Raw genomic sequence first — 12,435 nt, forward strand, 5'->3', positions numbered from 1 at the left:
TCCATGCGAAACGATAAAGTTTTAAGGTACCGTAAGCCCAGGCTTTTGATGAGAGGGCCTCAGCCAATCCCGAAAGGCCTGGGAGCGACCAACGTCACCTGAAAGTAGCTATGTCATGAGGTGAAGAGAACCCTGGGCGATGAGGTGATGCTGTTTCTTGTCTGTACTCAGAAGGAGATGAGTTCAGAGGGTGAGTAGGATTGGAGAATCCCAAGAAAGTTCCAGAAGAACCGGAAACTAAATTTGGTACCTCCAAAACGGGGTCACAATTACCACCTCTGCCCTCAGGTGGCAGATCTGAGCCGCCATCCGCGCAATCATGGAGAAAGGAGGGAAAGCGTAACTCCGCTCCTGACCCCATTCTTGGAGAAACGCATCTGTGGTCTCCGTGCGGAGATCCGGTCTCCAACTGAAGAAGCGTGGGAGCTGGTGATCCAGGCAGGATGCGAAAAGGTCTATTAAGAACGGTCCCCACAGCCTGTTCAACCACTGGAAGACCCGAACATCCAGCCTTCACTGGCTGGAATCCCTCAGATGCCTGGAGTGCCTATCTGCCACCTGGTTGTCTTGGCCTGGCAGATACTCTGCTGTCACGGATATGTGATGATTCAGGCAGTAGTCCCAACATTTCTTTGCCAAATTCGCCAAGGCCTGAGAATGAGGACCCCCTCAGAAGGTTGACGTAACGGACTGCTGAGACATTGTCCATCTTTAACAGGACACAGGAACAAACCCTATCTCTGGTCCAGCATTGAACTGCAAACGACCCTGCTAGGAGCTTTAGGCAACTGATGTTTAACGCCTGTTCGTCTTATGACCAGGCGCCGCTGGTGGAGAAATCACTGCAACGGTTGCCACACCCCGACCTGCTGGCATCGGATTCTATAACTAGGTCCGGAACCGACCCGAAGATCACCCGGCCGTGCCAGGCTTCCATGTGGGTAAGCCACCATGACATTTCCTCTTTGACTTCACGTGAGAGGGGAACTGTCTGGTCGCATGGCAGACCCTTCCTGAGGTGGTACGTCTTCAGGTGTTGTAAGGCACAATAGTGCAGTGGCCCCAGAAAAATTGCCTGGATGGACGAGGAAAGGAGGCCCACCACCCAGGCAATCTGATGGAGGGAGGTATGAGTCTTGGTGATGGTCTGCCGCAACTCGTGACGAATCTTGTCCACCTTCTGAGATGGCAGGCTTAAGCAAGAGTGAATCGAATCCATAACAAACCCCAAGAACACCATGCTCGGAGCTGGTTCAAGGACTGACTTGTCTCCGTTGTTGACGAAGCCCAACCCTTGCAAAAGTGAAACCATCTGTTGTAACTGAAGAACCAACCTCCTTGGACACTGCGCCATGAGCAAAATGTTGTCCAGGTATATAATCCTCCGTATTCCCTGTCCCCGGATAACTCTAAAGCTGGGTGGAGCACCTTTCTAAAACACCAAGGTGCCGAGAAAAGCCACAACAGAAGGGCAGTAAACTCATAAATCTGGTTTCTCCACTGAAACTGCAAGAACCGCTGGTGAGGTGGATGGATGGGGAACGCGAGGTAGGCCTCTTTGAGGTACAGATGTACCATCCAATCGCCTGGGAGAAGGACATCCCGGAGGAGGTGAATCCCCTCCATTTTGAAATGTTGGTAAACCAACCACCCGTTGAACTCCTTGAGGTTGATTACCGGTGGTGGGCCTCCATCGACTTTGTCCATCAAAAAGAGGTTGCTGAGGAAGCCGTTGGGATGCAAAGCCGAATGACAAATGGCCCCTCTGCAGAGCAGTTAGAATACCTCCTCATCGACCAGCTGAGCGTCAGCAACAGAAAAGGTGATGGGGTGCGAAAAACCTTCTTGGTTGGGAATATCATAACATTTGATGTGAAATCCCTGGATGGTTTGCAGAACCCAAGCATTCCTTTTAATATTTGCCCAAGCATTCTGGAAGGCCGCTAGCCGCCCCCCTATAAAAAATCTGAGCAGCCGTTATGACACTTACTATGGGCACCGACGCCACCTCCGTTGTTCTTGAAACCTCCACGGCCTCAGAATCGTTGCCCCCTGGTGGGGTAGAAATTAGTGTAATTTGCGGTGGAGTTGTACTGCCCCCGCCCGGAGCCTTGTCCCCTACTGGGATTCTGCTGACCGCCACGGCTGGTCCCGCTGCTCCTTCCACGACCGCCCCCTTGGAAAAAACTGGGCTGAAAGACGCTCTTGATGCTGGACTGGGCCTTGTCCAGCGAGGTGAATGTGGCCACACATTTTCCCAGTTCCTTGACAAAAGGATCTCCAAAGAGACATCCCTGTGCCACTGCCCCTGCCTCCGAGGAGGCCAAATCGCCCAACTTAGGGTCCAGCTTTATCAAAAGCGAACGCCGCCATTCTGTTGACAGGGCGCAATTGGCATTGCCCAAAAATATAACCGCCTGCTGAGCCCAATTTGACAGAACGTCAGGAGATATGGTTGAACCTCCTCCTCCTCCGCCATAACCAAATTTTTTTTTAGGGGCCCTACCGTGTCCAAAAGCTTGTCTTGGCAGGAGCGCCAAGAGCGGTCAATGCCCTTACGGGGATCTTTCATATATTCGGCCAGGAAGGTGGCCATCTTGGAGTCAAGCTCGGGTGTAAAGGCCACCTTCTAGTCCAACGTGTGACGTGGACACTCCACCCTTAAACACCCCCTAGCTTCCTTCTCCAGGGGTTTGCGGAGGTGGGCCATCACGAACTTAGCCAACTTGTCCCCAGGAGTCCAGGTTGCTGACCTCGGATGGATTATCTCATCCAGGTCTAGCATGCTCATACTGTCCTGCGGCAACGCGGCTGAATAACTGGCCGGGCGCCAAGACCTCGAAGACCCATCATCACCATCATCTGTATCCGCCGGTGACCCTCCATCATGAGATGGGGACCCTGGTACAGGGGATGCAGAAGGGGCCGGGGTAGGAAGAGGAGCAGGAGGGGGGGACAGCCGCTTTTGCCAGAAAAGCGCTCCTGAGGCGCTCAAAAGCATCTTTGTCCACAGCCTGCGTGTCTTCAGACTCTCCCTCATTGCGACCTTTCTTAGGTGCTGGGGGACCCTCCCCAGGGGTAGTGTTGCAAGCGGGGACGGGACCCTAAATGGGCGTATGCCAGCTTAGCGCATTCTACAAGTATGCATTTGGACAAGCATTCCTCCATAGACCCACAACCTCATTTACATATCTGTAGAAGGAATTGTCCACCACCTCAAAAAATTTGTCATCATATGGGAGGTATTGCTGGACTTCCTCCTCCTCATAGAAATGTTCCTGCTCCATTGTGTCAAGCACAGGAGTAAACACCTTGAATATTATTGTGGTGTATAGGATAAACAGGTAACCTGCCAGATGCCTAGAGATGCAGGGAAAACCCTTCACTGGGTTGCAAGGCTGGTTGGGAAAAAAACTCCCACCTTCAATATGGGCAGACCCAAGGACTGTGAGTCTTTTTTTGCGTGGGACAGAACAGCAATCAAAGCTGCACTTGCCTCCAAACGCGCCGCCCCTCAGAAAACTGACGGGGCCCAACCGCCACCCAGCGTGTAAGATGTAGCAGCAGGGGGCCAAGGCTCACGGTGCTTGAAGCTCTCGCAGCGAGGCTCCTCATCTGAGGAGACAGTGCCGTGGGAGCAACGAGATGCACAAGCTCCCTCTATCGGGCTCAAAAGGCACCGCGTCACAAATGGGAACGGCCAAGTAAGGACGAAAAACGCTCCCATGGCCGCAAGGAATCTGAAAAGTAAAGATGAACAAAGTAAACACTGCATTCTTCCCTGGGCACAGTCCGATTAAGGAACTTGTGCTTCGGAGGCTAGAAAACAACAAATAAGTCAATACAATCCTCAAAAGTAAGAGAGAGAGACAAATTTGACTTAGCTGGCTGCGAAGCAGCGAAGAAAGAGGAAGGACACTTCAGATGGAGGAACCTTCTACATGCTGTGAACACTATGAAAGGACTGTTATTGGTTGTACCCTATGGACTCATGGGAGTTGTAGTCTGGTCGCAGACTTGTTCATTTTTTCATGTTGTTAAATGATATTTTTTCCTTCATGTGTTGGAATAAAAATCCTTCATACTGCTTTCCTGGCTGCTAAAAAAGGTATATAGTAAATAAAGCGAAGAAGGAAAAGCATAATCTGAGCCTCCGGTCCTGACATAGAATCCAAGATTTCCTCATCCAAGTTCTAGATTTTCCACCTACCTCTCTCTTTTGCAGATGCCCCAGGCCTTTGGTTTACTTGTCAAAAGCAGTGAATGACACAATTACTTACCGGTAATTTTCATTACCTTGATTCAAAGTTTTCAGCGTCCCAGTTTTTACTATATGAGGCGTCATTCTTCAGAAAGACCTTTTATCACGCTAAGGGATCTATGATCCCAGGTTTGAAGTATTTTTTCTGTTTTCAATACATCCTGTAGCGGAGGGACACTTCCCACACCCCAGCTCCTGTATTTGGCACATTCTAAGATTAGAGAGTCAACCATGGGAGGGAGGGATGAGAATGTGGACTGGGACTAGGACGATTTGGAATCGGGGTAAGGAAGATTACCAGTAAGTGATTGAGTCATTACCCCCTCATCTTGTACTCCTCATCCTAGTCCTTGCTATATGAGGATTTACAAAGCTTCTATAACTTGCACCGACAATGCACTGATACAGCAAATATACTTTATTTAATAAACAATTAAATCTCTACCTCTGATAAAACATGAAAGAAAAATGACAATCATCACTATTAAGTAGTTACAACCTAAAGTGTTTGACAAATGTCTGATAGGATGACAATATTGCAGCTCTCTATTTCCTGAACAGATGCAACCCCAACTCCACCCAAGAGGATGAAAAAGATATATTGGACCTTGCTTGAATTGTAAGTGGAGGGGATTCAGCTAGCGTCTCATACAATTGCCTGACGTACCCACCTACTGATAGTTTGTGAGGTTACTGACGTAAAGCTCTTAAGGTTCGAGTCCATCTTATGTAGGCCCGACTTCATCTTGCTCCATGAAGGTCACCATATTCCTTAACTGAAACAATGGACATCGCATTATTCTCTGATTTATGCAGAATCATTGTTATGTCTGACTTTAGATGCAGATGTCGCACTACTTTATCTTTCTAGAACCTGTGATAATATCAAGGTCTTTAATACTGACATAGATACACCAGCTAATGTGACATTCATCCTGATCAAATGTCTACCTTTCACCATATCAAGGTTAAATAAGAACACATATAAATATATAACCAAAATAATTTTGTCTGAATTGAAGTCCTTTTGCCGTACAGGTTCATAAGGAAACGTCTGGGACACATTCCTTTATGCATGTAATCTTTGTAAGACATTCCTGAATTTATGTCAGAAATTCCAATTTCTGATAAGATTTAATATATAAAGAAAGCCACTTGACCACTTATCAGAAGAGGTCCTTTGCCCAAATTATCACCTGTGATTCTGCAAGAGACAGCATACTTGCTGCTAACACACTTCACATCTTGCTGATGATACAACTCGCCTAAAAACTGAAGCTGAAAAAGTTATGTCCCGGAGAGAGACCAACTGACTGCTACCTCTGTGAGTTTTTGCCCTGCACCCGGGAATACTGTCTCCACACCTCCACTGATAAAAACAGCATATACTTTCAACAAGATATGCAGTGCATCTTTTCTCCCTAAGAAACTCTAGACTGCATGTTGCTCTGCCTTTCATGCTCTCGTAATATAGTCCATAGAAGTAAGCATTAGGGTGTTAAGTTCAAGATGACATTTTAACAATGCTAGAAATGGTCATTTTATTCTTGTTATTCATAACTTGTCTCATTGCTGGTTTTATAATATTCTGTGTGGTTGATTTAGATATACTGATAAACAGATTGTCCCTGTAGTAATAAATACTTTAAATGTAAAAGTGTTCATTCTTCTTAGTACAGTGTGTGTGATTCACACACACTGTACTAAGAAGAATGAACACTTTTACATTTAAGATACTGTGAGTAATGAAATAAGGTCTGTTGCTGTTTCTACGGTGCCCTTGATCCCTTTATGAGATGGTTAGTAACCCAAAAGCAATACCTCTATGTCAACTACACGTAGAATAGTGTGTTCCTGAGCTACAATTACTAGTCCTTCACATCCATCACTTGTGCATTAAACTAAGTTAACCTGTGTCTCCCGCAAGTGGGAAGGCACACCTAGTGGAGTTACGTGAAAGTTGTAACTTACGCAACAGTTGACGCCCAACATGGGACTTGTATCTTACAGTTACGCCTTGAGTTGTTTACACTTATCACACACATCTGAACCAATATCACGTCATTACGGAGACATACGTAGTAATCATGGTTATCTCGTATTGAGAATAAGGAACCACCTATTTCCTTAGCTCTGTCAAGCTTGGCTCATTAAATGGTATTCCCCATTCTTTGATTCTAATCACACATTGCATCCACTCTTCATGGCAGCATTAATCGTTGTAGGGGCCAATTGCAGGGAAGCAGTTACACAACACCTTAAAGCCTGAGGTGTCCCTGATAAGGGGGGGCAGTTATTTTTGTAATAGGTGCCCATCCCATCCAGCGTACTCCTTTGAGACTTTTTACTCCTGGGTGGAGTTTGAGCCTATTTATGCTGCATCTGGGCAGTTTCATGAATATACGGCGGTCGATCGGCCAACACATTATAGGACTTATGAAGATTTGGAAATCCCTTTAACTTATCAAGAACGCCAAAATTGGTTTAGTGGTCAGTTATCACAGATGTACATACATGTTCGTTTTGGGCCTCTGAACATTGATGGGTCTACATGGCCAGTCTTGGCCTGTTACATTCCCGTTTCTCACCCAGAAATCCCATCCAATGCAGAGGTAGTAGGATAGTACAAAACACATCTGCCTTATACAATTCAGAACCCATTCAAAGCTGAATCGAATGGCGTTGTGGAGCAGACCAATGACATGATTAAAAAACTTTGACTGCTAAGGTGTTCAGTTCAGATCTTAGTAGGTACCACAATCTATATGGAGTACAGAGAGCATGGAATAACTTGCCTAAATGAGTATTGGGTGGACACACTCCATACAAGGTTCTCTTCAAAAATCCTGGGTATTTGCCTGGATTAGATAATTCTGAGAAGGTGGTGGATGAAGATAAATTCCACTTGTAGAAATGTTTGAATGTTTTATAGGGTAGCCAAGAAGTCAGAGACAAGTTGTTCAAAACTAACCACTCTGACGCCGCCACTTGTGAAGAGAAGGGTATTACTGCTGGCCACAAGTGGGTTTCCAAAGTTGGGGACCTAGTTCAGGAGAACATCCATGACAAGCAAGCTTTTAAAGCATTCTACAGACTGCCCATCACTGATCTTGGGGTAAAAGGCAACAAAACTGTTATCCTTCCTCCACTGCCTATAGGAAGAAGAAACAGACAAGTGTCTATCGACCACTTTAAAATGAATTATGTGGCCAGTCCTTTACAGCCGGCTGCCTCAGACAACAAGAAGGATTCGGAGTAGTGCCTCCCAAGCCTCTCCCTACTCTGAATTCTATACCCCCCTAAACAAAGCAGCAGCATTTCTACCTCTACTTCCCAGTCAGGAATGTTTGAGCTTAATAAAGTATGCAGAAAGTGCTCAAACACAGCTAATGCTGCCGACATGACAGTGTCCACTGTCCAAAGTAATTCCATGGACTACTATGAAATTCCACCTGATGCTACGTCATCTAAACAGGTACCTTTTCAAGAGTCCAGAGGGACAACAATCCTGACAATTACTCTGGATATTCTAGAAAATGTTCCAACCCCTTCCATGTCACTCATCACAAAAGACCGCTTGCGCTTGTCAGTGGTTTTGTGACAAATATATGATTCCTCATTTGCATTTGAGGAAACAAATTCTGGCAGATTCAAGGAAAAGAATCCTCATTTCAACGTGTTTAATACCAAAAGAAATTATCTTTCTAAACAAAACCATCCAGCAGACCACTTGTCTGGGATTAAAAACAATGAAGGGGGGGCGTGGCCAGGCAAGACGGCTGGGTGAATGGGATCCACTTCAGCTCCGGAGCCACGTAACTGCCAATTGAACATCACCGAAATCGAGCCGTGAAGGTGACGTGAGGCAGTGCGACGACCGGGCGCATGATTCCGACTCAGCATTTTGTATTCTTTGGGGGGTTTTTCAGCGAGGCTGAGCATGGAGGTAAGATGGCACCGCAGATGTTGTCCGAGCGGGACCCAGGAATGGCATAGACTTGTGGAGGCGGTAACGGCGGTGGTGGTGACGGGAGCCGTCTACTGACCTTCACTTAAGCAATTAGCTGGGCCGGGCAAGTTTCATACCCCTGCAGTGCAATCCCTGGTGATGTGAGGGATGAGCAGTCTCAGAGAATAAAGTCGCAGCAGAGGATCGCCCCAACATCGCCGCCGAAATAAGGAGGGGAGCGGGGCACCCGGGTGCAATGAATTGGAGAGCTTGGGTGACCCTGGGGGGGGGGCTCACTTGCAGAGCCTTAGCCTAGTGGAGTGTTGAAAGCAAAACCAATAGGGATGATGGACGGAGTGTTGAACATTGCAAGCACTCACCCCCAGTCAACTGATCTGTGTTTAATCCATCATCATTCTTTAGCTCACTCCGCCACCCCAGTTCAGACATGGCCATATGCAAATTAGTCTGACCCTGTACCTCATGGGAACAGTCCAGCCCGAAAGGAAACAAGCATCCTGGGACCGGTTTCTAGCTAATCAGCCGTCATCAGCCTGGCTATATGATGGATTAAACCCAGATCAGTTGACTGGGGGTGAGTGCTTGCAATGTTCAACACTCCATCCATCATACCCTTTGGTTTTGCTTTGGTGGAGTGTTTATGCCTGGACAGGCACTGGAGGGACCAGGCAAGGGCAGTATCTGACTTTAAAATGGTGCCCAGAGCAGGACTAATCTACCAATACAGGGGGCACCAGAAGCGCGAATGACTGGCAGGGGGAATGATTCCCACGCCGCTCTTCTCCAGTATAATCCCTACCAACAGAGTCAAAAGATAGATCAGTGGAGTGCCACACTGTCTCAGGCCTGCTTATTCTGAATGTCTGACCTTAAGATGGCTTCCCCAGCCTGACTCATGAAAGCACTGACGCCTGCCTAGCTACAGCCCAGTAAAAAGCCACTGCCTTTCTCAAATCTACACAAGATGCCCACAAGCCAGAGGGGGAGTATTGCACCCCGCAGAAATGGCTCACGCCGCAGCCCTTATGCCACCAAAAAAAGTATGGAATAAGGTCTCCAACTACTTCACTTCCGCTGAAAGGGGTCCAGCACACGATGAAGGCGGGCAGACTACCACGATGGTGCTTATTAGAGAGGATCTAGTGGTCGCACTGAGAGACTATAAAACAGAATTATGTGCTGAGATTAAGCATGACCTACAGACCTCTATGGACCAATGGAAGGCGTACCTCTCCGGCCGCATTTCAACTCTCCAGCAAGATGTAGAAGACGTAGAGACCAGGGTGCTAGAATTGGAGGACCAGCCGCAAGCACTTGATACCCGCATGTCAAAGTTGCAGGAAAAGCAGCACAATTTACAGACACAACTCCATCAGGTCCTCATGAAAGCAGAATACCTAGAAAAAAGATCCATATGGGAGAACATTTGAATTCGGGACCTGGAGGAAGGCGCAGAGGGGCCAGACTTGGGAGCCTTTGTGGAGGGTCTCTTTGCTGAAATACTGAGCCCATGCCAATTGAAGATTGAGATCAACAGGGTACATCGAGTGGGGAAACAACAGATGAGAGAGCGGAGATGCACACGAGACACACTCGTCAAGCTGCACTCTTTTAAGATGAAGGAAGCAATCCTACAGACGGCATGGAAAAAAGAAGAGACCTCCTTCCAAGGCTAAAAATGCATGCTCTTACGGGGTCTGGCCCTCTCTACGTTGGCACGCAGACAGCAACTACGTCCAATAACAATGAAACTGAGAGAAGACAACATCCGCTATAGATGGACCTTTCCCTTTGGACTCGCTTTCGAATTCAAAAATAAACCGAGGCACATCACAGATCTGGAAGAGGGTCTAAGCATTCTGGGACTACCGATTCCGGACAAGGTTGGCAGTCACAGCCCTACGACAGGATTAGAGGCAACACAAAAAGCTAAAAGACAGTGGCGCACGGTCTCCAAAGGCAAACCTAGCTCAAAATGAAGGCAGCATAGCGATGCAGATCTCCACGAGAGAGGACGCCCTCTTTAACTCTGTTGTTGCACTAAGTCGATACACGTGCAAAAGGAGATGGACTGTGGCCAGAAGAGTTCCTACACTACCATGGCGAAGATCTTGCTGCAGTGAACTCCGGTTCACACCACTCCCAGAGGTTATTTTCTGCATGAAGCTACCAGCGGTCTAGGTTTTGGGCTCTTACCATGACGCCCATTAACATTTGGTTCTTCTTCAAGTTTGAACTTGTTAACAGCTCATTGTCTCTGCAGCTTAAGGTTTCTAAGGGACAAGACTATATTTTCCTTTTTGAGGGTAGGGTACCTGGTGGTGGTTCAGGGAGACAATCGGGCATTTCAGGCATGATGGGAATGCAGGCATTCCATCCAGAGCCAAATAGGTCACAAGGGCGTATGGGGGAGGGACGGGCTGGATAGATGGCACGAGTCATGGGGGGTAGTCTTGAGAGGCACAGGAGACAAGCATCTATAAAATGGTTTCCTTAGCCTCCTGGAATATGAAATGCTTAAATTCACCCCTTAAATGGCAAAAAGCCTGGAAATATCTTGCTGACCACCAGGTCGATGTGGTAGCGTTGCAGGAAATGTACCTTTTAAAGACCGAAGAACTTAGACTCCGTCATAGAAGCTATCCCTTAATTTATAGATCGTCTGCCAACTCCAGAGTGGGGTTACACTTCTATTTCTTAGTGCGGCAACATTTCAACCTGAGGCAATAAAGACAGACAAGAAAGGTAGGACAATTATGGTGAAGGGGAACTGAGAGGTACACTTTGCACACTCATCTCCACTTACGCTCCCAACACGGGACAGGAGCCGTTTTTGACCTCCCTCTTAGATCTGATAATTGAATTTGCAGAGGAACCTGTGGTGCTTATGGGAGATTTTAACCTAACGTGGCACACTGAATTAGACAGTACACACCCGCACAGGGCAGCTACTAGCAACTTCCCAAAGGGACTCAACCAGAAAATGCAGGCCCTGGGTCTGAAAGATGCATGGCGAACGCTTTATCCCACTACTAGAGATTATTCTTTTTTCTCACACGTCCATTTGACCTACTCTAGGCTAGACCACATATTTGTAAGTCAATCTATGCTAGACACCTTACAGGCGGAAAATATGCTCCCAATTACGATTTCGTATCACAGCCTAGTAACTATCAGCCTCTCTTGGGGATGCAATGGGCAAGGCACTCAAAGATGGTATTTCCCAATCTCAGTAACTTAGGACAGATACTGTGGGACGAGTTAAGAGCCTCATTTCGGAATACTTCAAACAAAACCAAACCCCAGGCCACATCACCTCAGAATAACTGGGATGCTTGTAAAGCAGTCCTTCAGAGGCAAATGCATTCAATTGAATTCAACACTAAATAAACAAAGGGCTAAGGAACGAGAAGAGATGGAGAAGGAACTAAAGAAGGTAGAGAAGGCCCATGAGAATGCACCATCCCGACTATTGAAGCGCCAGCTTAGTGCAATGAAGGGGAAGATCAAGGCGATTTATACGAACAGGGCTGAATACACACTATTGAGACTCATGCAGATATCCTACGCCCAGAGGGGTAAAGTGGCTTCCCACTTAGCTAGACAGCTGCGGGAAAAAAGGGAGCGAGAATACATTGGGGCCATACAAGACATGAATGGTCTACTAACTCACTCAGACGAGACCAAAGCCTGCATCTTTGGAAAGTTCTATAGGGACCTTTACACTGGCTTATCTCCAGACACATCTAGGCAACAACACCACCTAAACCCTCTAGAACTCCCCCACATCTTGCCTGCTGAGAGGGATCGATTAAACAAGCCTATCACAGCCAAAGAAGTGAGACAGGCAATCGCGAAGCTTAAAATCTCCAAAGCCCATGGACCTGATGGACTGACGGCACACTTTTATACAATCTATACAGTGGAGCTTCTCCCATACCTTACAGTGTTGTTTAATGATATAGCAGAAGATTCCATGGTGTCGACCTCTATGGCTGAGGCAGTGGTTACGGTTACCCCTAAACCAGGGAAAAATCCCCAGAGTTGCAACTCATATAGGCCTATTGCGCTGTTAAACCTAGACGCCAAAATCATCTCCACCCTGATCAATATGACTTCATATAAGGCAGACAGACACATGACAACATCCGGAGGACAATACACCTGATTGAAAAGGTTTCCAGATGTAAGATTCCAGCGATAT

The sequence above is a fragment of the Lissotriton vulgaris genome, chromosome 7, assembly GCF_964263255.1.
Source record: "Lissotriton vulgaris chromosome 7, aLisVul1.2, whole genome shotgun sequence".
NCBI lineage: Eukaryota > Metazoa > Chordata > Amphibia > Caudata > Salamandridae > Lissotriton > Lissotriton vulgaris.